The 27509-nt window shown below is 45.8% G+C and overlaps 1 protein-coding gene across 5 annotated transcripts in view; it reads left to right on the forward strand.

Moving 5' to 3' along the window:
- The window catches only part of sema4ba (sema domain, immunoglobulin domain (Ig), transmembrane domain (TM) and short cytoplasmic domain, (semaphorin) 4Ba), a 448919-nt gene that overhangs the window by 206443 nt on the left and 214967 nt on the right, over positions 1 to 27509 (forward strand). The window contains exon 1 of one of the 5 annotated variants that reach the window (XM_068017748.1): positions 5420 to 5535. The exons of 3 other annotated variants lie outside the window; for them this stretch is intronic. The gene's annotated coding sequence lies outside the window, so the exon portion shown is untranslated. Of the gene's footprint in view, positions 1 to 5419; positions 5536 to 5663; positions 5904 to 27509 lie in introns of those variants that run through there. One more of the 5 variants, XM_068017750.1, reaches the window with a different exon arrangement.

Below are 27509 nucleotides of genomic sequence, written 5' to 3' on the forward strand. Positions count from 1 at the left end.
ATGAAGAAGAGGAATAATAAGTAGATGCAATCCATAAAGGAGCATTCAAAACAACACTGAGACAATAAATAAACAGAAAAGCAGCAATGAAAAAAAAAAGACTTGCATTTATGTAGTGCCTTTTATGACCACTGGACATCCCAAAGGGATGGCCCCACGGGATGTGTATGTCACTGGGAAGGCCAGCATTTATTGCTCTTGAGAAGGTGGTGGTGGCCTTCTTGAACCACTGCAGTCCACGTGGTGAAGGTGCTCCCATAGTGCTGTTAGGGAGGAAGTCCCAGAATTTTGACCCAGGGACAATAAAGGAACAGACTATAGATTTCCAAGTCAGGATGTGAGATTGTATTTGTATCTTTTCAGGGTGTGTCCACTCACGTGTGTGCATATACAGGAATATATACAGAAAGAAAAGTTTGTAAATACAGGAAACACATATAGGGAATAATCTTATGCACTGAGCAGCTGAGGCTAAAATTAGTAAAATCACCCACGTCTTGTGCAGGGAAAGACCGATCATGAGGTGGTTCAACTGGGGTACAAAATTGAGTAAATTGGCCAAACCTACAAGGAAGGTTGCCCAAAGAGCAGCATCCTTGACATAACCGTAAGATGAACATAGTCATTTATGGCACAGAAGGAGACATCGCTGCCCTTCTGTCAGATAACTGATAATGACGTGGGCGCCTAAAGTGCTGAATAGTTAATCGAGATGTACCTTGCTGGCACTTCAGTTTCCAATGAATTTAAGTGAGAACATGAGTGTGAGTTTGTGCCACCCAACCCCAAGGCAAGATGTGTTGTTCTGCCTTTTTCTCTTATCAGAGAAGTGTGGGCAGGGTGGAATTGGGAAATAGAACTCACTTTAGCAATGCAGCAAAATATTCTTGGCTACCTTCACTGAAAAGAAAACAGAGATATTGTCTGTACATTCTGAAAGATCTGATAAAACTCTCAGCATTTGCTAAACAACCATATTATTATAATTGCTGTACATTATCTGATCCTCCCTGAACCATACACTCTGACTCCACTTCTAGACTTTTAATTTAAGCATCCGTATTAGAACAGTAATTGTTGGATGATTTAGGAGAGGATTCACATGATGCAACCTGAATTGTCATTTCTCAGTGTGTTTGGCGACATAATAGTTACTGCACTTCAGACAACTTCCATCTATATAGTGACTTTTAACATAAAGAAAGGTCCCAAGGCACTTCACGAAGAGACATCAAATTTGTGGTAAGCCAGGAAGGGATGGGGTGGGGGGTGGTGAAGATTGGTTAAAAGGATGAATATTGAGGTATTTGTTTTGAAGGTGGGGAGGTTTAGCAAGGGAGTAGGAACAAGGCATCTGATAGTCCCTTGGTGGGAGCGATGGGATTGGGGGTGCTATGATGGGAGCAATGGGATTGGGGGTACCATGGTGGGAGCGATGGGATTGGGGGTGCCATGTTGGGAGTGAGGGGATTGGGGGTGCCATAGTGGGAGCGATGGGATTGGGGGTACCATGGTGGGAGCGATGGGATTGGGGGTGCCATGGTGGGAGCGATGGGATTGGGGGTGCCATTGTGGGAGTGATGGGATTGGGGGTGCCATGGTGGGAGCGATGGGATTGGGGGTGCCAGGGTGGGGGCGATGGGTTTGGGGGTGCCATGGTGGGAGTGATGGGATTGGGGGTGCCATTGTGGGAGTGATGGGATTGGGGGTACCATGGTAGGAGTGATGGGATTGGGGGTGCCATGGTAGGAGTGATGGGATTGGGGGTGCCATGGTGGAAGCGATGGGATTGGGGGTACCATGGTAGGAGTGATGGGATTGGGGGTGCCATGATAGGAGTGATGGGATTGGGGGTGCCATGGTGGGAGCGATGGGATTGGGGGTACCATGGTAGGAGTGATGGGATTGGGGGTGCCATTGTGGGAGCGATGGGATTGTGGGTGCCATGGTGGAAGTGATGGGATTGTGGGTACCATGGTGGGAGTGATGGGATTGGGGGTGCCATGGTAGGAGTGATGGGATTGGGGGTGCCATGGTGGGAGTGATGGGATTGGGGGTGCCATGGTGGGAGTGATGGGATTGGGGGTGCCATGGTGGGAGTGATGGGATTAGGGTACCATGGTGGGAGTGATGGGATTGGGGGTGCCATGGTGGGAGTGATGGGATTGGGGGTGCCATGGTAGGAGTGATGGGATTGGGGGTGCCATGGTGGGAGTGATGGGATTGAGGGTGCCATGGTAGGAGTGATGGGAAACAAAAACAAGAAATGCTGGAATCACTCAGCAGGTCTGGCAGCATCAGTGGAAAGAGAAGCAGAGTTAACGTTTCGGGTCAGTGACACTTCTTCGGAACTGACAAATATTTGTCAGTTCCGAAGAAGGGTCACTGACCCGAAACGTTAACTCTGCTTCTCTTTCCACAGATGCTGCCAGACCTGCTGAGTGATTCCAGCATTTCTTGTTTTTGTTTCAGATTTCCAGCATCAGCAGTATTTTGCTTTTATTGTAGGAGTGATGGGATTGGGGGTGCCCTGGTGGGAGCGATGGGATTGGGGGTGCCATGGTGGGGGCAATGGGATTGAGGATGCCATGGTGGGGGCAGTGGGATTGGGGTGCCATGGTGGGGGCGATGGGATTGGGGGTGCACAAAAGTCCAGAATCAAAGGGATTGTGCTTTTGGGAGGGGAATTTTATGTTAAATGCCATTCGCTTTTTCAGACTGGAGGACGGTATATCCAGGGTTCCCTGGAGTCGGTGTTAGGACCACTGTTTTTCTTGATCTATATTAATGACCTAGACTTGGGTGTGCAGGGCACAATTTCAAAATTTGCAGATGATACAAAATTTGGAAGTATTGTTAACAATGAGGAGGATAGTGATAGACTTGAAGAGGACATAGACAGGCTGGTGGAATGGACGGACTCGTGGCAGCTGAAATTTAATGCAGAAAAATGTGAAGTGATATATGTTCGTTGGAAGAACGAGGCGAGGCAATATAAAATAAAGGATACAATTTTAAAAGGTGTGCAGAAGCCGAGAGACGAGGGGGTGGTTGCATCGCTGCGCAAATCATTGAAGGTGCAGGGCAGGTTGAGAAAGTGGTTAATAAGTTACGGTGAGTCTTTATAAAATACTGGTTCAGCCTCAACTGGGGTATTGTGTCCAATCTGGGCACCGCACTTTAGGAAGGATGTTAAGGCATTAGAGAGGAAAAGATTGATGAAAATGGTTCCAGGGATGAGGGACTTCAGTTATGTGGATAGATTAGAGAAGCTGGAGTGTTCTCCTTAGAGAACAGAAGGTTGAGAGGAGATTTGATAGAAGTGTTCGAAATCATGAGGAATCTGAACTAAGTAGATAGGGAGAAACTGTTCGCATTGGTGGAAGGGTCAAGAACCAGGGATATAATTTTAAGGTGAATGGCAAAAGAACTAGGGGCAACATGAGGAAAAGTTTTTTTTTACGTGTGAGTGGTTAGGATCTAGGATGCAATGCCTGAGAGTGTGCTGGAGGCAGATTCAATCTAAAGGCCTGCTCGGGTCTGCTAATGAAACACGACCCGAGCCCGACAGAACCACATCCAACCCCTAGCCCGATCTGGCCCGAGTCCTTTCATTTTTCCCTTGCCTGACCCGACCACCGGAATGTTCAGTTAATCTAGCTTCTGTTTTTCACTTTTTAAGTTTGTGCAGATAAGCAACAAAAACTGCAACTGGACTTGAGAGGTTGTTTAAAAAGTACATTAAGATTGGAGCCACGTACCGGAGGTGGTGATAGAGTGTGTCCGACCCGACCCAAGCCCGAATGCCGGACCCGGAAGAGCGACCTGACCCGACCTGAACCTGACACGTCGTCGGGTCCCTTCGGGTTTGGGTAGGGTAGCCTTGCTCTCATTCAGTCGTGGCTTTCAAAAGGGAATCGGATAATTATCCAAAGAGAAAAAAAATTTGCAGGGCTGCAGGGAAAGGGCAAGGGAGTGAGACTTTCTTGCACAGAACTGGCACAGACATGACACACCCAATGGCCTCCCTCTGTGCTGTAACCAATCTATGATTCACTGATTCTATAAGATGTTTCTGTGAGCTGACACAGGTCTACAGGTGTCAGCTGTGGCTCAGTTAGTAGCTCTCTCACCTCTGAGTCAGACGATTATGGGTTCAGGTTCCAACCCAGAGACATGAGCACAATATCTAGGCTGACACTCCAGTACAGCACTGAGGGTGTACTGTACTGTTGAAGGCGCTGACTTTCAAGTGATATGTTAAACATGGCTCCTTTCTGCCCTCTTGGGTGGTGTAAATGATCCCATGGCACTATTGGAATAAGATGTTCTCCCTAGTGTCATGGCCCAAATTCATCCCTCAACTGACATCATTAAAATTAATGATCTGTTCATTATCACATTACTGTTTTGTGGGATCTTGCTGTGCGCAAATTGGCTGCCGTGTTTCCTACAACAGTGACTACACTTCAAAAGCACTTCATTGACCGTAAGATGCTTTGGGGCGTCCTGGGTTCGTGAATGGCGCTATTGAAGTGCAGCTTCTTACTTTGGTTCTTTCTATCTCTTATTTGTCAAAGTAATATTGAAGTGCTTCAGTGATTCTGTGGAATTCACTAATGCTTCATCATTGACACGTTCAACATAATCCCAATTTCAGTTGAATTGGGCACAGTGTTGATGTCTGATGCTATTTTCTACAAGTTGTTGGTTTCGAGCATATATCGGAGAATTCTACTAAGATCAGCTCCACTCCTGCACTGTGTGCTAGCGAGGACTTAGTGAGCACCTGTGTTGAAAGGATACTGCAAACCTGGGACATGTCTACCAACAGTTTGACAGGTGTAAATGCGAAAGGAAAGTGGATTATTCAGGAATATCTTGCTTGGCGCACACAGTAATTGACATCAAGCGGTGTCACGTCGATACCCTAATGGGCTATGGTTTATGAGACGAGCATTAGACTGCCGACTGTAGCATAATTTAACGAGGGATTGATTTCAAGATTGTAGACAATACTTCAAGATTTATTGCGCTGCTTAGAAGCAATGAGGAAGAAAAAAATACATCAGCCAATCAGTGAGAGTACCTGGTATTTAAAAAAAAACTGATGATTAACTGCAGACTACAGTTTTCTGTTTTATAAATTACAAATGTCTTTAGTGCTGTTCGAATGAATTGAATAAAAGAGCTCAGTGATGGAAGGGATAATATCAAATTAATAGGAGTGTGAATTGCATTTTTGTTCTGCAAATCCATCAACTACAACTGTCCTTGCAGCAAGGATTGCAGAGTCAGAGCATCTGTAGTTTGCTTTCGCTTCAGACCCATTACTGCTGCACTGGGATTCACCAATGAGAAACCGCTGGCAGGCTATATAGCGAGACCCTCACCAGTAATTTCAGTGGAGGCTCGACAATGCTATGTGCCTGGGAACAGCCCTTTTCAGTCCTTGCTCCTGGTGGCAGCTCGTATTCTTCAGACAATCCAGAGGCAGTCCCACTACAAGCTCGGCTCCAGCCACACCAGCTTTCGGTAAGAGTGCGCTCTCTGAACAATCGGCTGTGATAGAGAATAGTGTCAGTGGTAACAGGCTTGAGTGCTGACCCATTGTCGTTGCTCCGATTGATAGGGCTTTGCTGCAGCCTTTTGGGTACCATGGCGATAGAGTGGATCACCTGCTGCTGAAGTAAGGTGCCGTAACCATGGTGAGAGCAGGGTTCCAGCAATTGCTAACGATTGATGAGGAGGGTTTCTCTCGTCCTGTCTGCATGTGGAATTAACAGGCTGCTTTCATTAATAACCCAGCGTTATATGTGCCTGCAACTGCTTCAAGTGAAGTTGGATTACTCTGATGCATAGCTCCCTGTATTAGAACTGTGATGGAAATCAGACTGTTAACTGTAAGTATTGTTAAATAGTAAAAGGCTGTATCTGTAAGTCAGGGGAGAGGAAAATGAGCTGCAGGTTTTAATCTAGAAAATTTTCCCAGTTTGCTCGATAGCTATTCCAGAGGCTCTTTAGAAAACAATGTACTCCTACATTTTTCCACTTGTAATTGTGACCAATAAGTTGTCTGGTATTTCCAAAGAAATCATTTGGCCTTTAATGCCTTGATTTCTCAGCTTGATTTGTAATACAAATAAGCTAGAGGGGAAACCATCACCAGTTCTTCAGACTGCCAGGCAGTGGCGTCATTGTGGCTGTAACAAGAGGACTTGTGCTGGGATTGACTGAGGCATCTTGTCCCCGATCTTGTTTGTTCCATTTTTCTCTGATTATCTTTCCCCAACAAAGCTTTAAATAAACAAACAAGAGAAAGCGAAATGGCAGGTCGAATGTTCTCTCTGTCCTCGACATGTGGAGTGCTTTTAGGCGAATAGCATAGGTGCATTTAAGAGGAAGCTAGATCAGTACATAAGGGAGAAAGGAATAGAAGCATATGCTGATCAGGTTAGATGAGGTAAGGGAGGAAGCTCGTGTGGAGCATAAATGCAGGCATAGATCTGTTGGGCCAAATGGCCTTTTTCTGTGCTATAAATTCAACGTAACATATTCTGAAAATGTCAGTAATATTTTTAGTCACCTTGCCAGCTGCAAGTAATTTAGGTTGAGATTAAAAGGTGCTAATTTGCTTGTGTGGTTTGGAGGAACTGTACAACTTTTAAAATCATTGATGGAAATGTATAAAACAAGTACAGCTACCACATAATTCAGACGGTCCTCACTAGTTGGTGTGAGTGAGCTCGATATTTACAGGAGACACTTCAAGCCTTATAATCGAGTGCTGTGATGCGGGTGGAAACTCCAGGTCTGTTTGTGTGTTGTACCGAGTATTCTGTAGTGTTGCCTGACGGGATGCGATCAAAGTAATCGTGGAGGTTGGTCTAATGATAACATGCGTTGGAGAAAGTTGCTGGGTGAAACACTATTGGAGACAAGTTCACACACACTATTTCCCCATATTGGTGACTTGGTCGTTCCAACAGTGTCACAGGGGAGGGGGCTGGGGACCACCAGGACAGTGGTGTGAACACAAATTGGTTACAGAGGATGCATTGACAGAAGCATGGAAGCAAGTCACCTTCCTGGACTGTTGGAGCTGGGAATTGGGTAAACAAAGAAAGATGAGATGTTAAAGAAAAGAACAAGAATCAAAGGATTACGCTTCCGGGCTGATTTCCCAGTCGGGGGCCCCACATGAGGAGCAGTGCTCCCCTGGACCATTGACTGGGGAATTGTGCACCTGGAGCTCCTTCTTTGTTTTATCATTCGTTCACGGAATGAGGGTGTCGCTGACAAGACCAGTATTCATTGCCCATTCTTAGTTTCCTTTAAGAATGTGGTGGTGGGCCTTTTTCTTGAATTGCTGTAGTTTGTGTGGCGAAGGTGATGCCACATTGCTGTTTGGTGGGAGTTCCAATATTTTGACCCAGGGATGACAAAGGAACAGTGATATATGTCCAAGTCAGGATTATTGTGTGACTTGGAGGTAATGCTGTCCCCGAACACTTATTTATTTTGAATACCCTTTGGGAGATGTAGGGAGCAAGATGGGAAAAGCTCTGCAAAACAAGTGATGTGAGAGCTCCAGTTCGTTCTAATAATGTACAAACTGATAACAGTGGTCTTTGTATAACACCCTTCTCTAAGTTAAGTCTTTGAGTGACAATGGCAGACCAGCTGTTGTGGAGCAGTGGCTGTAAGGGGCTGACTCAGGCAGGGCGTTGCTATGGGTTTAATTAAAATTTAATTCAATTTGCCCTCGAGTTCCTTAGTGGGTGCGTCTGTGTCTAAATTCCCTCATTTGATGGGAAAGGATGAATCTCAGTTCTTTTGAAATCTAGAGAGGTTCTGCCAGCTGAGCTTGATTGTTTTGTGGATGCAAAATGACAAGATAGTGCAAATATGGAGCCCAAGTGCTCCTCTCTGTTAAGAGCTTAGTGATTTGAGCAGTTAGTCTGGGAGGTGCATTCGGTTTGTTCCTTCCAGACGAAACTATATAGGATGAGCATTTTCATTGTAAAACCAGTATTAATTTCATTATAACAGGAGTGGTATTACAGGGGTGATTTGAAATCTGGCGCTCTCAGGGTCAGAGAATTGGGGCTACAGTGTTCCAAAATCATCTCCAATTTATATTCTGTATGAGCACAGCTCCCCACTGGCTCACTGGATTGCAGAGAAACCTTGGCAGTCGCAATGCCTGACTCAGTTCACTGTCTCACTATCGGTGAATCCTACTACAGTAACAGTGCAGCCATCTGTTCTCTTCAGATTCTACCATCAATCTTTATTGAGTCCCAGAATCGCGTGTGTACCTCTGAATTGTGCTGGGATTTTAACTGCTCTCGGCCAGCGAGAATGGTGTGTGAGAGGGCGTTAAAAGTAGGCTGGGTCTACTTGCGGGAACGGTAGCATAGTGGTAATGTTACTGGATTAGGGATCTAACGGCCTCAATGAGTGCTTTAGGAACATGAGTTCAAATCCCAACATGGCAGCCAGGGAGATTTAAATTAATTTAATTAATGAATCTGGAAAAATCATAAAACTACCAGATTGTCGTAAAAATCCATCTGGTTCACCAGCATCCTGTAGGGAAGGAAAGCTGCTGTCCTTACCTGGTCTGGCCTACATGTGACTCCAGACCCATAGCAATGCGTTTGACTCTTAACTGCCCTCTGCAATGGCCCAACAAGCCACTGTAAAAATACTCAATAAGAATAAAACCAGACGGACCACCTGGCATTGAAATAGGCACCAGAAACGACAAAGGCACACACTGCTCAGTCTATACTGCAGAGTCTTCCTCACTAATGTCTGGGGACTAGTGCCAAAATTGGGAGAACTGTGCCATAGACTAGACAAGCAACACCCTGACATAGTCATACTCACTGAATCATATCTCACAACTGATGTCCCAGATTGGATGGCTTGCAATCCAGGTTGCAAAAGGGCTTGCCATAATTTTCCAACCTTCCCTAGATATGGGGGAGGTGCCAGAGGATTGGAGAGTGGTAATTGTGACACCCTTGATCAAGAAAGGGTGTAAGGACATTCCTAGCAACCGCAGGCCGGTCAGTTTAACCACAGTGCTGGGTAAGGTTTTGGAAACAATAATCAGGTTAAAAAAAAATCAACAGGCACTTAGAGAGGTTTGAGTTCATTAAGGAGTGCCAGCATGGATTTGTAAAAGACCGAATGTGCTTGACTAATCTAATTGAACCTTTTGATGAAGTAACAGAGAAGGTTGATAAAGGGAATGCAATGGATGTTAACTATATGGATTTTAAGAAAGCATTTGACGAAGTACCACATGAAAGGCTGGATAACAAAATTGAGGCCAGTGTTAGCTTGGATAAAAAATGGGTTAAGGACAGAAAACAGCAACTTGCAGTAGATGGTTGATTTTCACACTGGAGGATGGGAGACAGTGATGTTCCCCAAGGGTCAGTGCTGGGACCACTGCTTTTTGCTATATATATAAGTGACTTGGATATTGGAATACAGAGTAAAATTTCAAAATTTGCCAATGATACCAAACTTGGAGGTGTGGTAAACAGTGAGGATGATATCCAATCAACTGCAACAGGGCATAGATAGGCTAGGAGACTGGGTAGACAAGTGGCAGATGGAACTTAATACAGAGAAGTGTGAGGTGATGCATTTTTGACAGAAGGGATAGGGAGAGGCAATATAGACTTAATGGAACACTTCTAAAGAGTGTGCAGGAACAGAGGGACCTGGGTGTTCACGTGCATCAATCTTGAAGGTGGCAGGACATAGTTACATAGTTAGCAAATAATATGGGATCTTGGGCTTCCTAAATAGAGGCACTGAGTACAAAAGCAGGGAAGTTATGCTGAACCTTTATAAAGCTCTGGTTGGGCCATGACTAGACTATTGCATCCAGTTCTGGTGGCCACACTTTAGGAAGGATGTGAGGGTCTATGAGAGGGTGCACAGGAGATTTACCAGAATGGTTCCTATGGATGGGGAATTTTAGCTACAAAGGTAGGTTGGAGAAGCTATGGTTCTTCTCCTTGGAGTAAAGGAGATTGAGGGCAGATTTAATAAAGATGTACAAGATTATGACAGGTTTAGATACAGTAGACAAAGAAAAGCTGCTCCCATTAGCTGATGGTAGAGGGCCTAGGGGATGCAGATTTAAGCTTTTGGGCAAGAGGTGCGGGGGGAACGTAAGGAAGAACCTTTGCACACAACGATGATAATGAACAGGAACTCACTGCCTATGAGGATGGAGGAAATGGAGACATTGAATTATTTGAAAAGGAAATTGATGGGCACTTGAGGGAAATAAACTTGCAGCGCTGTGGGGATAAAGCAGGGGAATGGGACTGACTGGATTGCTCCACAGGGAGCTGACATGAACTCGATGGGCCGAATGACTGTAACAACTCTCTGACTCCTCCATTACCATCCCAATGGCAGAACAGACCCATCAGAAGTGGTGGAACAGCAGTATACATTTAAGCCACATAAGTGCCAGGCAATGACCATCTCCAACAAGAGAGAATCTAAACATCTTTTCTTGACATTCAGTGGCATTATCATTGCTTAATCCTCCACCATCAACATCCTGGGGGTCACCATTGACCAGAAACTTAACTGGACCAATCATATAAATACTGTGGCTACAAGAGCAGGTCTGAAGATGAGAATTCTGCAGCGAGTAACTCGCCTCCTTACTCTCCAAAGCCTGCCCACCATCTACAAGGCACAAGTCAGGAGTGTGATGAAGCACTCCCCACTTGCCTGGATAGGTGCAGCTCCAACAACAAGAAGCTTGACACCATCTAAGACAAAGCAGCCCACTTGATCGGCACCCCATCCACCACCTTAAATGTACACTCCCTCTACCACCAACGCACAGTGGCAGCAGTGTGTACCATCTTCAAGATGCACTACAGCAACTCTTCAAGGCTCCTTCGACAGCACCTTTCAAACCCGCAACCTCGACCACCTAAAAGGACAAGAGCAGCAGATGCATGGGAACACCACACCTGCAAGTTCCCCTCCAAGCTGCACACCATCCTGACTTGGAACTATATCACTGTCGCTGGATCAAAATTCTGGAACTCCCTCCCTAACAGTACTGTTGGGTGTATCTACACCATATGGACTGCAGCGGTTCAAGAAGGCAGCTCACCACCACCTTCTCAAGGACAATTAGGGATGGACAATAAATGCTGGCCTTGCCAGTGATTCTCACGTCCCATGATCAAACAAAAAAAATACAGTCGCAGGGTGTGCCCTGGGAATCCTCAACATTGACTCTGGACCCCCTGAAGTTTCATGGCCTCAGGTGAAATATGGGCAAGGTAACCTCCCTCCCTCAGCTGATGAATCAATACTCCTCCATATTGAATATCACTTGGAAGAAGCACTGAGGGTAGCAAGGGCACGGAATGTACTCTAGGTGGGGACCTCTATGTTCAACACCGAGAATGGCTCAGTCGTACCACTACTGACCGAGCTGGCCGAGTCCTGAAGGACATATCTGCCAGACTGGGCCTGCGGCAGGTGGTGAGAGAAAGAGGGAAAAACCTACTTGGCCTGGTCCTATCGCAGCTGCATCTCTCCATGACAGTATTGGTAGGGGTGACCACCACACAGTTCTTGTGGAGACCAAGTCACATCTTCACACTGAGGACACGCTCCATCATTTTGTGTGGTACTGCCACTGTACTAAATGGGATAGATTCAGAACAGATCTAACAGCACAAAACTAGGTATTCATGAGGCTCTGTGAGCCATCATCAGCAGCAGAATTGTATTCAACCACAATCTGTAACTTCATGGCCTAGCAGATCCATCACCATTACAATCAAGCCAGGGGATCAACCCTGGTTAAATGAAGAGGGCAGGAGAGCATGATAGGAGCAGCAACAGGAATACTTAAAAATGAGTTGCCAACCTGGTGAAGCTACAACACAGGACTACATGCATCCTAAACAGTGGGAGCAGTATGATATAGATGGAGTAAAATGATCCCACAATCTATGGACAAGATCTAAGCTCTGCAATCCTGCCACATCCAGTCGTGAATAGTGGTAGACAATTAAATAACTAACTGGAACAAACTACAAACATCCCCATCCTCAATGATGAGCCCTGCACGTCAGTGTAAAAGACAAGGCTGAAGCATTTGTAATCGTCTTCAGCCAGAGGTGCCGAGTGGATGATTCATCTCGACTTCCTCCTGAGGTCTCCAGCATCACAGGTGGCAGCCTTCAGCCAATCTGATTCACTCCATGTGACTCAAGAAATGGCTAAAGGCACTGGGTACTGCAAAGGCTATGGGCCCTCACAACATTCTGGCAATAGTACTGAAGAACTGTGCTCCAGAACTAGCTGCACTAGCTGTGTTAGTAAAAAAATAGTGCTAGGGAGGTTACTGGGGTTAAAGGCTGACAAATTCCCAGGGCCTTATAATCTACATCCCAGAGTACTTAAGGAAGTGGCCCTGGAAATAGTGGATGCATTGGTGGTCATCTTCCAAAATTCTACAGACTCTGGAGCAGTTCCTACAGATTGGAGGGTGGCAAATGTAATCCCACTATTTAAAAAAGGAGGGAGAGAAAAAACAGGGTACTACAGACCAGTGAGCCTTAAATCAGTAGTGGGGGAAATGCTAGAGTTTATTATAAAGGATGTGATAGCGAACACCTGGAAAGCATAAACGAGATTGGGCAAAGTCAGCATGGATTTACGAAAAGGAAATCATGCTTAATAAATCTACTGTAGTTTTTTGAAAATGTAACTAGTAGAATAGATGAGGGAGAACCAGTGGATGTGGTGTATTTGGATTTTCAGAAGGCTTTTGATAAGGTCCCACATAAGAGGTTAGTGTGCAAAATTCAAGCACATGGGATTGGGGGTAATGTACTGGCATGGATTGACAGTTGGTTGACAGACAAGATACGGAGAGTAGGAATAAACGGGTCTTTTTCCGGGTGGCAGGCAGTGACTAGTGGGGTACCGCAGGGATCAGTGCTTGGGACCCAGCTATTAACAATATATATTAATGACTTGGGTGAGGGAACTAAATGTAACATTTCCAAGTTTGCAGACGACACAAAGCTGGGGGGAATGTGAGCTGTGAGGAGGATGCAAAGAAGTTCCAATGCGATTTGGACAAATTGGGTGATTGGGCATGGCAGATGCAGTATAACGTGGATAAATGTGAGGTTATCCACTTTGGTTGTATAAACAGAAAGGCAGATTATTATCTGAGTGGTGATAGATTGGGAAAGAGGAGGTGCAACGAGACCTGGGTGTCCTTGTACACCAGTCACTGATAGCAAGCATTGCAAGATGATTTGAGTACAGGAGTAAGGATGTCTTACTACAGTTATACAGGGCCTTGGTGAGACCACATCTGGAGTATTCTGTGCAGTTTTGGTCTCCTTATCTGAGGAAGGATGTTCTTGCCATGGAGGGAGTGCAAAGAAGATCTACTAGGCTGATTCCTGGGATGGCAGGGTTGAAGTATGAGGAGAGATTTCGTCGACTAGGCCTATATACACTAGGGTTTAGAAGAATGAGAGGGGATCTCATAGAAACCTATAAAATTCTAACAGGGCTAGACAGGCTAGATGCAGGGAGGATGTTTCCGATGGCTGGGGAGTACAGAACGAGGGGTCACAGTCTCAGGATACGAGATATGCCATTTAGAACCGAGATGAGGTGAAATTTCTTCACCCAGAGAGTGGTGAACTTGTGGAATTCTCTACCGCAGAAGGCAGCGGAGGCCAAGTCATTAAATATATTCAAGAAGGAGATAAATATATTTCTTAATGCCAAAGGGATCAAGTGTCATAGGGAGAAAGCGGGAACAGGGTACTGAATTAGATGATCAGCCATGATCTTTGTTGAATGGCGGGGCAGGCCCGAAGGGCCGAATGGCCTACTCCTATTTTCTATGTTTTCTATGCACCCCTAGCCAAACTGTTCGAGTACAGCTACAACGCCGGCCTCTACCCAACAATGAGTAAAATTACCCAGGTATGCCGTGTCCACAAATAGCAGGACAAATCCAATCCGGCTGATTAGCGCCCCATCAGTCTACTCGCAGTCATTAGCAAATCGATGAAAGATGTTGTCGACAGTGCTTTCAAGTGCCGCTTAATCAGTAATAACTGCTCAACAATGCTCAGTTCGGATTCCACCCGGGTCAGTCAGCTCCAAACCTCATTACAGCCTTGGTTCAAACATGGATCAAAAGAGCTGAATTCCATAGCTGTGGTGAGGGTGACTGCACTTGACTGAGTGTGGCATCAAGGAGCCTAGCAAAACTGGAGTCAATGGGATTCGGGGGAAAATTCTCCACTGGTTGGAATCATACCTAGCACAAAGCAAAATGGTTGTGGTTGTTGGAAGCCAATCATCTCAGCCACAGGTTGTTACTGTGGAGTTCCTCAGGGTAGTGTCCTAGACCCAACCATCTTCAGCTGCTTCATCAATGATCTTCCCTCCATCATAAGATCAGAAGTGAGGATGTTCGCTGATGATTGCACAATGTTCAGTACCATTCGCAATTCCTAAGATACTGAAGCAGCCCGTGCCCGTATGCAGCAAGATCTGGACAATATTCAGGCTTGGGCTGATAAGTGACAAGTAACATTCGCACCACACAAGTGCCAGGCAATGACCATCTCCAATGAGACAGAATCTAGCCATCTCCCCTTGATGTTCAATGGCATTACCATCGCTGAATCCCCCACCATCAACGTCCTGGGGTTACCATTGACCAGAAATTGAACTGGACCAGCCATATACATACTGTGACTACAGGAGCAGGTCAGAGGCTGGGAATTCTGTGGTGAATGACTCACCTCCTGACTCCTCAAAGTCTGTACAAGGCATAAGTCAGGAGTGTGACGGAATACTTCCCACTTGCCTGAATGAAAGCAGCTCCAGCAACACTGAAGAAGTTTGACGCCTTCCAAGACAAAGCAGCCTGCTTGATCTGCATCCCATCCAACACCTTAAACATTCACTCCCTCCATCATCGATGCACAGTGGCAGCAGTGTGTACCATCTGCGAGATGTACTGCAGCAACTTGCCAAGCCTTCCAAACCCGCAATCTCTACCACCTGGAAGGATAAGGGCAGCAAACACATGGGAACACCACCACCTGCAAGTTCCCCTTGAAGTCACGCATCATCCTGACTTGGAAATATATTGCCGTTCCTTCACTGTCGCTGGATCAAAATCCTGGAACTCCCTTCCTAACAGCACTGTGAATGTACCCGCACCACATGCACTGCAGCAGTTCAAAAAGGCGGAATCACCACAACCTTCTCAGTGGCAATTAGGGATGGATAGTAAATGCTGACTTTGCCAGTGATGCTCATGTTCCATGAACGAATAAAAAGAAACTTACTATCCTGAGATCGCACTGTTCCTACCCACAGGTTTTTGACTAAAAGAAAGAAAACAGGAAGACTTGTATTTATATAGAGCCTTTCACACCCTCAGGACCTGCCAATTAACTTCTTTTGATCGGTTGTCATTGTTATAATATAGGAATAACAGCAGTCAACTTACACACAGCAAGCGGACACCAACAGCAATGAGATGATGACCAGAGCATCTGTTTTAACCATGTTGGTTGAGAGGTAAATATTGGCCAGGACACTGGAGTAAACACCCCTGTTCTTCTTTGAAATAGATCCATGGGATCTTTTACACCCACCTGAGAAGGCAGATCTGGCCTCTGTTTACTGGCTCACTCAAAAGAGAGTACCTCTGACAGTGCAGCATTTCCTCAGTACTGCACTGAAGTGTCAGTCAGCATCTGTGTGCTCAAGTCGCAGGAGTGGGACTGGAGTTCACAATCTTCTGATTGAGAGAGCCTCCCACAGAGCCACAGGTGACACATTTGAAAAGTAGAATGGGTGATGAGTAATAGCACAGTAAAACAAGTCTGCAGCTCCACTTTCTCAGGGCTACATCTTTTGTGAGCAAATGGCTCGCATAAATGAGACATGATGTCTGGATTTTCATTTCTGAAATATTAGTTGAATATGCACAGTGCAGCATATCGCTCAGTTTAAGTGCTATTGAGACACAGTGTGAGTAGTACAAAAGCACAACGTTATTTGCGTTTACCTTTGAACTGATGGGAGGAACTGCATAATTTATGAATGAAATGGAGCCAAACTGACAAAAAGCTTTTTATTCTTTTGTCGTTAAAGAATATGAAAGCCAATAATGAAGCTATTTTAATCACGGTGAAATCAGTGTAGTATTTACACAAATGGCGTGCTTATTTTGGCCTGTGATGCCATGTATATCAGTGAATGCGGTCATCAGCTGTAGTATCCACTCTTTATTTGTGATGGTAGGGTCCATGTGTCTGGGTTGGACATATTCCTGGATATTTACCCTGCCCCTTTATTTCTGGTATAGCAGATTTCTAACTTGCACCCCTGCTTACCCGCCCAAATCTGGCCCAGAATTAAATCGGGAGCCTATGCATTAGATTACAAGGAATATTCAGAGAGTTGTTCAGAGAACTAAGTCCGAAGACCAGGATAGAACTTGTACTAATAAACATTTCGATAAGAAACATTGGACCCAATCATTTTATAATTTAGTGAATTAAAAATAATCATTCTGGAGATGTGGGCATCGCTGGCAAGACCAGTATTAAATGCCCATCCCTAATTGCCGTTGAAAAGTTGATGGTGAGCTGCCTTCTCCTTAATCGCTGCAGTCCATTTGGTGTAGGTACGCCCACAGTGCTGTTAGGGAGGGAGTTCCAGGATTTTGACCCAGCGACGATGAAAGAACGGCGATATATTGCCAGGTCAGGGTGGTGTGTGACTTGGAGGAGAACTTGCGGGTGTTGGTGTTCCCATGTGCCTGCTGCCCTTGTACTTCGAGGCAGTGTGGTTGTGGGTTTGGGAGGTGCTGTTGGAGAAGGTGTGAAGGTGCTCTTAGTTCTTAAGGCCCCGACAATGAGTTTTGTTCCTGTGCCATGCTGGGATCATGCCCAGTTTGGGGCTTTAGGGAATTTAAGTCCTCAAACTCACAAGAACCCAGCATTAAATGACTGGCTTTCTTTCCTGTAAGTGACTTCTTTTGCATCTGTAGCATCTGATTCTTTGAAGTATAATGTCTCGAGTGCAGTAGTTGTGCCAAGTGCGAGATATTCTAATACATATCTGTGTAATTTATCATTAATCTTCGCCTTGCACACACTTCCTGTTTATAACACACAAACAGTTTGTGTAATGTTACGAAATTGCCTCTGCGTTTTGTTCAATATATTTTTTGAGGATTCATTTTTGAAAGATTGAAGAAATGTGAAACTTTGGGGTTTTCAAAAGGGGTCATGTAAAGGCCACTTGACTTTGAAAAACAGTCCTTGGAAATGTTTTTTAAAAGGGGCACTGAGAGGTCTTGTGAGGAAAACAAGCCTTTCTGGGAAACCACTTGATTTGCAGCAACAACAAGTCTTTCTGGGAAACCACCTGACTTCCAAATCAATAAACAACAGAGAATTTTGGACACCTGGAGAAGTTGTTTACAAAGAGGTAAAAGGTCAAGATTGATGGAGGTCAAAAGATTGACCTCCTGTTGTTGGTTTTGCTTTTGAATTGTTTTGAGTTAGGATTGAACTGTATGAAAAGGGAGAGAACTTTCAAGGAGAGAAGAGAAAACCACAACCCAGCTCCTCTTTCCAGCACCTCTCTAAAAGACCCTGTGAAGTCCACTGTGTGAACTCATCTTGTCACCTGTATTTGAAGAAAAGCCTGCTAAATGAATTTTCAATGCCACCTGAAAAGAACTGTTCTAAAAGATCCCAGTGACCCGTCTATGTGTACTCGAAGGCCAGACTGTATGACATTTTGGAACACAACATAACTCATCTGCTGTTTCTTCAAGAATGAGCAAGTATTCAGCCCAAGTGTTTTTTGTCTGTAATAGAGCTCTAAAAACAAAGATCCCTTTATTTTCCCAGTTAACCGGTGTGTCTTTGCGTGTGTGTGAGGGGCTAAGGTAAAAAGGGAACTATTATGTTTCGATCTGTATGTTTATGCTTTGCTTCATTACTGGTTAAGACTAGTTTTATAATAAACTGATAATTTTGTTGTTAATTAAAGAAACCTAGTTGATGTGTTTTATTCTGGGATAAAAATAGAGCCTATGATTGACGGTAACAGTAAGTGGGAAATGATTTCAATACCTGTGGATAAGTGGAGCTCGAATAAACAGTACATTCCTCCCACCTTGGTTGCAACAGTAACGACCGGGTATTACTTTTAAACTATATTAACCGTAAGGTTTATTATGTACTTAGCTTCCTCCAGAAGCTAGATGGTGCTTTATCTTTCCTTGCCCATCGCCTATTTCCCTTTCCTCTTCAAAGTCCAGAGCATCTTCAGCAATGGCTTTCCACTCCTGCAGCAATACCTCTGGAGTCCCCCAAGGATCTATCCATGGTGCCCTTGTCTTCCTCATCTGCATGCTGCCCCTCTGTGAAATTTTCCTGAAACATGGGCTAAGTGTCACACATATGTTCATGACACCCCAATTCCACCTCTTCACCATCTTTCGCAACCACTGCACCTGCTCTGTGTTGTCAGACTGCTGATGCCGAATCAGCCACAGTTTCATCCAGTTGAACATTGGGAAGACTGAAGCCAATGTTTTCAGTCCCCTCTACAAACTCTGCATCCTCGCTGCTACTTCCATTTTGTCCCCGCCACTGTCTCATGTGAATCAGACAGTTTACAGCTTCTGTGTTCTACTTGAGCCCACGGTGAGCTTCTGACCCCATATCCTGTCCGTCACAAAGACCTTCCGTCTCGGTAACATCACCCATCTCCACACCAGTCTCAGTACATATGCTGCTGAAATGCTTGTCTATGCCTTTGCCACCTCCAAACTCGACAATTAAAATGCCCTCCTGTCGGCCTCCCATCCTGTACCCTCCATGAACTTTAGCTGATCCAAAACTCTGTTTACCCATCATCTCCGTCCTCTTTGACTAACACTGGCTCTCAGTTCTCCAACATCTTCAATTTGAAATTTTCATCCTTGCATTCAAATCGCTCCATGGCCTCTCCCCTAGCTCTGTAATCTTCTCCAGCCCTACAGCTCTGTGTTCCACCAACTCTAGGCTCTTGTCTCTGACTCCCTTTGCCCCACCATTGGCAGCCATTGTTTCAGCTATCTTGGCCACAAGCTCTGGAATTCTCTCCCTAAACCTTCTCTTCCTTTAAGACCCATTGGAAAACTTGTCTCTTCAATCATGCTTTTAGTCACCCGCCTAAGATCTCCTTTGGCTTGCTCATGATTTTTGCTTGATTACCCTCCTGTGAAACGCCTTCTACATTGAAGGTGCAGTAGAAATAGGGGGTTGTTGATATTGATGATGCTGTAGCGACTGGTGAGGTTGCTGGTGATGGTGCTGCTGGTTGTGGTGGTGGCAGTATTGGTGGTGCTGGTGGAGCTGGTTGCAGTGTTGGTGCTGCAGGTTGCGGTGCTGCTTGTTGTAGTGGTGGCAATGATGCTGTTGGTGCTGCTGGTTGCTATGTTGGTGCTGCTGGTGGCGGTGGTGGTGCTGCTGGTGGCGGTGGTGGTTCTGCTGGTGATGGTGGTGGTTCTGCTGGTGCTTGTGCCCCAATGCTACACAGTACCCCCTACTTAACATTCCCACTGCCTCCCGTTCCCCATAATATTGATTGCCCACCCACCCCATTCCGATGCTGCCTCTGGCTCAGTTTCTGCTCCTTCAGTCTAACTGCTTCCTGCCATCCCTGCTCTTCCATCTTGGGCCTTGGCTGTCTGCTGGCCTCGGACGGTCCTTCACACTTCCACGTGCATCCCCTTCTGCACTGAGAAAGAGTGAAAGACGTCAACACAAGGATAACAAAGACAGAGAGAAGACAATCGTTAAATAATTTCAAAACTGAGAGTGATAGATTTTTGTTAGACAAGTGCATTAAGAGTTGTGGAACGAAGGCGGGTAGATGGCGTTAAAATACAAATCAGCATGATCTAACTGAATGGTGGAAAAGGGCACCATGGCCTACTCCTGTTCCTGTGTTCCTCTGACTGACTGTGAGCAGCAACGTGGGGCATCCACTGGCTCTGTGTGTGTGTGTGTCTGTGTGTCTGTGTGTATCATCTTTCAGTCCTTCTCTGGTTATTTATAAATTAGATTTAGTTTCCCATGAAAACAGTTCTATATAAAGTGCTCTCCATTTGCCAAGTTTCCTGCACATTTGGAGGGAATCATTTTAATTAGATCATCTTGATAGAAACTAATGCTTACGCCCTGTTTTCCTTTTAATGCTCCTCATGAAAGTTATTGGCAGCTTCAGATCTATCGCTGACCACTGGGATTTCAGAATCCAATCACTGCAAAAATGTTTGTTTAATGAACGCTGACCTGCTTACAGTCTGTTACTAACATTGTGACTCCAAGCTCTCCACATCTCACAATTAGCATTCTTAACTTTCCTTTAATGTGCGTGGGAGGAGAGTAAAATGTACTTAATCTGCCTGAAAAGATTATCGTTTGTAAACTGTTTTATTCTAAAAGATAGGGGATCGAGCAATCCACTGTTCTTTTGAGCAAATGTAGAGGAAGTAATTAGAGTCATTTTGGGACGACACTTGAGAGCAGCTGCAGAAATGACCGCCTTTTCCAAGAAGTAGAGTTGGCTAATCTTGCTCACTGCTTTCTTTAGTAATCTATGAAGATGATTCATTATTGATGGCTGCCAGGACCATGGCTCGAATGGGGTTTTGCCAAGAGGATACAAAGCTTCAACAGCTTTGAGTTTTCCGTCAGATCGATAAAATATTTAAGACAGGCACTAGGAAGCCTGAAATGTAATCAGAGAGGAGGAGGATTGGGCGGTAAAAGCAGCTTGGCTACATCTGAACACCTTTGCTATTGAAAATGTGGGATTATGTTATGGTGATCTCATGCTATCCATTTGTCCAATGTGGCTACAGCGACACCATCTTAGCCACATACACTAATTTTAGTGGAAAATGCCTCACACACACTCAATAGTAGCATAGGAGCAGGAGTAGGCCATTCAGCCTGTCGAGCCTGCTCCGCCATTCAATTAGATCATGACTGATCATTTACCTCAATGCCACCTTCCCACACTATCCCCATATCCCTTGATGTCATTAGTATCCAGATATCCATCAATTTCTGTCTTCTTCTTCTTCTTTGGCCTCCTTGTCTCGGGAGACAATGGGTAAGCGCCTGCAGGTGGTCAGTGGTTTGTGGAGCAGCGCCTGGAGTGGCGAAAGGGCCAATACTAGAGTGACAGACTTTGCCACAGGTGCTGCAGATAAAATTGGTTGTCAGGGCTGTTTCGCAGTTGGCTCTCCCCTTGCGCATCTGTCTTTTTTCCTGCCAACTGCTAAGTCTCTTCGACTCGCCACACTTTAGCCCCGCCTTTATGGCTGCCCGCCAGCTCTGGCGATCGCTGGCAACTGACTCCCACGACTTGTGATCAATGTCACAGGACTTCATGTCGCGTTTGCAGACGTCTTTAAAGTGGAGACATGGACGGCCAGTGGGTCTGATACCAGTGGCGAGCTCGCTGTACAATGTGTCCTTGGGGATCCTGCCATCTTCCATGCGGCTCACATGGCCAAGCCATCTCAAGCGCCGCTGGCTTAGTAGGGTGTATAAGCTGGGGATGTTGGCCACCTCGAGGACTTCTGTGTTGGAGATACGGTCCTGCCACCTGATGCCAAGTATTCTCCGGAGGCAGCGAAGATGGAATGAATTGTGACGTCGCTCTTGGCTGACATACTTTGTGTTCCGTGTCAGTGTGCCATTTTCCCACACTCTCTTGGCCAGTCTGGACATAGCAGTGGAAGCCTTTCCCATGCGCTTGTTGATTTCTGCATCGAGAGACAGGTTACTGGTGATAGTTGAGCCTAGATAGGTGAACTCTTGAGCCACTTCCAGAGCGTGGTCGCCGATATTGATGGATGGAGCATTACTGACGTCCTGTCCCATGATGTTCGTTTTCTTGAGGCTGATAGTTAGGCCAAATTCGATGCAGGCAGCCGCAAACCTGTCGATGAGATTCTGCAGACACTCTTCAGTGTGAGATGTTAAAGCAGCATCGTCAGCAAAGAGGAGTTCCCTGATGAGGACTTTTTGTACTTTGGCCTTCGCTCTTAGACGGGCAAGGTTGAACAACCTGCCCCCTGATCTTGCATGGAGGAACATTCCTTCTTCTGAAGACTTGAATGCAGGTGAGAGCAGCAGGGAGAAGAAAATCCCAGACAGTGTAGGTGCGAGAACACAGCCTTGTTTCACGCCACTCAGGATAGGAAAGGGGTCTGATGAGGTGCCGCTATGCTGAATTGTGCCTTTCATATTGTCATGGAATGAGGTGATGATACTTAGTAGCTTTGGTGGACATCCGATCTTTTCTAGTAGTCTGAAGAGACCACGTCTGCTGACAAGGTCAAAGGCTTTGGTGAGATCAATGAAAGCAACGTAGAGGGGCATCTGTTGTTCGCGGCATTTCTCCTGTACCTGACGAAGGGAGAACAGCATGTCAATGGTGGATCTCTCTGCTCGAAAGCCACACTGTGCCTCAGGGTAGACACAGCCAGCTTCTGGAGCCTGTGTAAAGCGACTCGAGCAAAGACTATCCCCACTATGCTGAGCAGGGAGATTCCACGGTAGTTGTTGTAGTCACTGCGGTCACCTTTGTTTTTATAGAGGGTGATGATATTGGCATCGCGCATGTCCTGAGGTACTGCTCCCTCATTCCAGCACAGGCAAAGCAGTTCGTAGAGTGCTGAGAGTATAGCAGGCTTGGCACTCTTAATTATTTCAGGGGTAATGCCGTCCTTCCCAGGGGCTTTTCTGCTGGCTGGAGAATCAATGGCATTACTGAGTTCCGATTTTGTTGGCTGTACGTCCAGCTCATCCGTGACTGGCACAGGCTGGGCTGCATTGAGGGCGGTCTCAGTGACAACATTTTCCCTGGAGTACAGTTCTAGGTAGTGCTCAACCCAGCGGTCCATTTGCTTGCATTGGTCAGTGATTGTGTCCCCTGATTTAGATTTGAGGGGGGGGGCGATCTTCTTGATGGTTGGCCCAAAAGCTGTCTTAATGTCATCATACATTCCTCTGATGTTTCCTGTGTCTGAGGCCAGCTGAATATGACTGCATAGGTGTTGCCAGTAGTCATTTGCACAGTGCCTGGCTGTTCTTTGTGCAGCTCTTCTGGCTGTTTTAAGTGCTACGGATGTTCACTCGCTGGGGGCTTTCTTGTAGTTCAGCAGTGCCAGCTCTTCAAAGTGAGATTGAAACCAGTCTGCATTCCGCTTCATGTGTTTGCCATAGGTGGTCAAAGCTGACTCATAGATGGCGTTTCTGATTTGGGCCCACTTGGTCCCTGCATCCCCTGTGGGAGTGTTTTGAAGGGCTTTTTCAAGTGAATTTAGAAATTTTTGTAACAGCTGTGGATAAGAAATTCTGCTGGTGTTGATGCGCGGGTGGCCCTTCTGCTTGGAGTGATGCAGCTTCTTTGGTTTGAGTCTAACCTTGCTGCACACCAGGGAGTGTTCGGTGTCACAGTCTGCACTGTGGAAGCTGTGTGTGATTTGAACGCTGTTTAAAGAGGCTTGCCTTGTGACGATGAGGTCCAGCGGGTGCCAACGACGTGATCTTGGGTGTCTCCAAGAAACCTGGTGACAGGGTTTTTTGTGAAAGAACGAGTTGGTGATGCAGAGGTTATGATAGGTACACAACTCAAGCAGTCTCAGTCCATTCTCATTCATCCTTCCAATGCCATAGCGCCCAAGTCAGGAGGGCCATGAGTCATGGTCGGCCCCAACCCTGGCATTAAAGTCCCCCAGCAGGAACAGATGTTTGGTATTGGGGATGCTACTAATTATATTATGGAGTTCCTCGTAGAACTGATCTTTAGCTTTAGGTGGGGAGCAGTGTTGGAGCATAGATGCTGAGTAGGTGTACTGGACCAGAGGCGGTGAGCAGGAGGATGGACAGTATGCGTTCTGAGCCATTTGAAGGTGGCTCTATCATGCTGAGCAAAATGTTTCTGATGGCGAAGCCCACTCTATGCTGTCTTGGTTCTTCAGGATCCCTACCCTGCCAGTAAAAGGTGTAGTCTTGCTCTCTTAGAGATCCGCTCGCAGGGAGGTGTGTCTCCTGAAGTGCTGCAATGTCCACAATGAGTCTACTGAGCTCATTGTTAATGATGGCGGTCTTCCGAGAATCGTTGATTTGTGTAAGGTCTTCCGACAGGCCAGGCCACATAGTTCTGACATTCCAGCTTGCAAAACAAAGGGCTGGTACATTCTTTCCTTTTTTTATCGTGCTGTTTGGTGCGGTGTGGCAGTCCGCTTTTCGGGCAACGACCCTGAGCTACAAGCACCCATTGAAGCAGGTGGACTGTGGCAGGACAGAACCTTATTGACCGGGGGCTGCCCGGTTTGAGGCGGGCGGTAGCTGTCCAGTGAGGTCCCACCAACAAAGGCAACCCGTGGTGCCCAATCTCTACGCCAATTGAGCTGGACTTATAATCCGTAACTGCTGCCTTCCCTGTTATTTTGGTCACTGTGAGGCGACTATGCAGTCACCTCTCCGTGGCGCATGCCTGGGCGAATGTATGGGGGTTGTGAGTTGCCCAAGCGTCTAAACCCTTCTCTCGGCCTTTCTGGTGGGGTCCAAAGGAGTGCAGAGCACGGCGTTTGGCACTGGTATGGCTGCAGGAACTGCCGGAAACATGTCAAAGGTGACACATGACCGCCTACGGGGATCCGCTCCGGATTTTCTGTTAGGGTTTACTCCCTTAGCCTTGGACTCTCCCGAGACGCCCACAAGGCAGTGGGGTTGTTAGGGCCGGTGCTCAGGCATAGGTGGATGCCGGTGGGAGGAGGGGGAGGGGTGGAGGGAAGGGGGTGCGAGGGGGAGCTGGGAAGGGGGCTGCAGGGGGGGTGGGGGGGGTGCAGGGGAAGGGGGTGCGGGGGGAAGATGGTGCGGTGGGGGGGAGCTGGGAAGGGGTTGTAAGGGGGTGAGGAGGTGGGGGAAGAGGGTGCGAGTGGGGAGCTGGGAGGGGGGAGCGGGGGGTGGGGGAAGGGAACATGCTCAATGATTGAGCTTCCACAGCCCCTCTGGGGTAGAGAATTCCAAAGATTCAGCACCCTCTGAGTGAAGAAATTCCTCCTCATGTCAGTCTTCAATGTCCTGCTCCTTATTCTGAGACTGTATTCTGGACTCACCAGCCAGAGGAAACATCCTATCTGCAGGAGTACAGGTAAATGTACATCACATGGATATTTGTTTAACAAACGTCTACCACCCTTCAGTATCCAGGGAAATAAGGCATTCATAATGATCAAAAAACTCTCACTGCTTTTCGCCTTCCCATTATATCAACAAACGCACAAAAAGGTTAAATTTCACATGCACATGCCATGCTAATATAAATATTGAGATCACATGTCCAACGACGGGCTGACCATTTAGGACTGAGCTGAGGAGAAATTTCTTCACTCAGAGGGTTGTGAATCTTTGGAATTCTCTACCCCAGAGGGTTGTGGATGCTCCATTGTTGAATATATTTAAGGCTGAGATTTTTGGTCACTCGGGCAATTAAGGGATACGGGGAGCGTGCAGGAAAGTGGAATTGAAGACGAAGATCAGCCATGATCGTGTTGAATGGTGGAGCTGGCTTGACGAGCTGTGTGGTCGACTCCTGCTCCTATTTCTTATGTTCTTAAGTGTTACTCATTTTTTAATTTACTAATTATTAGTGCAATTAGCTACATCTAGATTCTCAGTTTGCCACATATGGCTAGTGGGTAATGTTTTGAACAACAATAATTTAGGGAAGCCCAGCTCTGCTGCAGATTTATATCATATGAGGCAGGTATGCTTCATAATGGCAGTGGGCGCAAAGCACAATATGGTCCACAATTAGGGTTATGTAGTTTTTGCTGCAGTCGATCGATTTGTGCTTGTCTGAACTCCTCACCATAGCAACAGGGAGTCAATAGGTCATGCACTATATTGCTGCAGCCTAAATCTCCAAGTGTATTGTCCCTTATTCCAATATACCTGATATTTAGCTAAGTGTTCCTATTGGTAGTTTGTTCAAATCATATTTTTTGATAATATATATGCTGGTTAGGATTTGTTTTTCAATAATAAAAGGCATTTTAAAGTTTAATTTTGCATTCATATCAGAATTAAACTATAGGAGCCAACTGAGAGAAAACATAACTGATGTCTGCTTAAAAAAGAGGATCACTGTGCTCGTCCAAACCCACCTCCAGTTCCGATTTGTTTGAACAGCAGCACTCTGTCAGTAGCTGCCATGTAGTCCAATATTCAAACACAATGGCTCGATCACTCTGTCAGTATCTGCCATGTAGTCCAATATTCAAACACAATGGCTCGATCACTCTGTCAGTATCTGCCATGCAGTCCAATATTTGAACACAATAGCTCGATCACTCTGTCAGTACCTGCCATGTAGTCCAATATTCAAACACAATGGCTCAATCACTCTGTCAGTATCTGCCATGCAGTCCAATATTCGAACACAATAGCTCGATCACTCTGTCAGTATCTGCCATGCAGTCCAATATTCGAACACAATGGCTCGATCACTCTGTCAGTATCTGCCATGCAGTCCAATATTTGAACACAATAGCTCGATCACTCTGTCAGTATCTGCCATGCAGTCCAATATTTGAACACAATAGCTCGATCACTCTGTCAGTACCTGCCATGTAGTCCAATATTCGAACACAATAGCTCGATCACTCTGTCAGTACCTGCCATGCAGTCCAATATTCGAACACAATGGCTCGATCACTCTGTCAGTATCTGCCATGCAGTCCAATATTCGAACACAATGGCTCGATCACTCTGTCAGTATCTGCCATGCAGTCCAATATTCGAACACAATGGCTCAATCAGCAATCTAGGGATAATGATTGAGTCAAGCTCTACAAAATTTGTGTTTTTACTTTAGCGTGTAGCAAAACCTCAAGCGAAAATATGGAAGAAAGCTGTATTGAAAAGCTATCTGCTGCAGTTAAGTGCACCAGTTTCAGTGGTGTTGGTCTCCAGCTGTGTTCTGAATGGTAGCTCTGCAGGTGAGGGAATTCCAGAACCAGAAGCTGATCCCGATGGAAGACTCCCCAATGTGTTATCAGTTCCCCTTTAAATAAAAACACACAGCATTTTTTAACCATGAATTAAAAACTTATTTTTTTATACGTGGCAATGTAAATTGAGCACAATAACAATTAAAATAAAAGTGGCAGTATCACAATTTTACCTTGTTTATTTCTGGGTTTTTTTAACTGCTTTTCACCCTGAGTTTTCTCTGTATTTCTTCTGCCACTTGGCCCCTCATCATTTTCTCTCATATTTCTGAACTTTACGTAAAAGTGCCAACTTGGGACCAAGGTTAGGGGTGCAAGACCGACGTGTGCA

The sequence above is a fragment of the Heterodontus francisci genome, chromosome 38 (genome assembly GCF_036365525.1).
Source record: "Heterodontus francisci isolate sHetFra1 chromosome 38, sHetFra1.hap1, whole genome shotgun sequence".
Lineage (NCBI taxonomy): Eukaryota > Metazoa > Chordata > Chondrichthyes > Heterodontiformes > Heterodontidae > Heterodontus > Heterodontus francisci.